Below are 805 nucleotides of genomic sequence, written 5' to 3' on the forward strand. Positions count from 1 at the left end.
GAGTGGGTATTTGATGAGTCTTCAAATGTAATAATTTGGTTTACCTTTTATGAAACCCCTACGTTCCCTTCCTCGTGTGCGGCTCCGTAGCGCTCGCTGATGTTATAAATGGCAACCGCTGTTCATTAGTGAGCAGGCTGGCTTTATAGCCCCTTTGTCGTTTTTGGGGTTTGTTTGGCTCTCTCGTGCTTGTAGTCCAAAGAGTATCAACTTTTATTATCCCAGAGACCGTGCTAGCCTGAAGTATTTCTCCTATACGCTGTAACTTTAATTGGTGCCTTTACATGTTTCTTTTCGATCAATTTAAATGCTATGTATGTGGAAATAGCTCATCATTAAAGATCCATAGAGTTTTGATTGAAGTAGGGATGAGAGAGCATACCTTCACCGCCACACCGTCGTGGCTCAAGTTACGTCGCCTCAGGTTCTTTTACACTGTCCTAGACCCCCATCCGAAGTAACTAATGCATCACCTTTCTGGCGTATAAGATTCTGGCTTAATGACTGCAATTATAGAATGAAGCTGTGAGGTTGTGATTTGGAGGTCAACAGGGTTAGGTCATATAGGTTTAGAAGACTGACTGTGAGCATTAGGTATGCGGCTTGTCATTCTTCGCCGATTGAGTTTACAGTGTCACCTCCGAGGAAGCAGTGTAATTAGAGCTCTTAGTAGGCTTATATATTACGCAATCACTAAAATTTTAATTGTTGAGTTTTATTGAATTTATAGAAAGTTGGAGATTTAGTATTCCTGAAGTTAGGGACTTATTTTATGACTGTTTGAGTACAGTACCGACCTGGTATT

This window comes from Dendrobium catenatum, unplaced genomic scaffold, assembly GCF_001605985.2.
Source record: "Dendrobium catenatum unplaced genomic scaffold, ASM160598v2 fragScaff_scaffold_216, whole genome shotgun sequence".
Taxonomy (NCBI): domain Eukaryota; kingdom Viridiplantae; phylum Streptophyta; class Magnoliopsida; order Asparagales; family Orchidaceae; genus Dendrobium; species Dendrobium catenatum.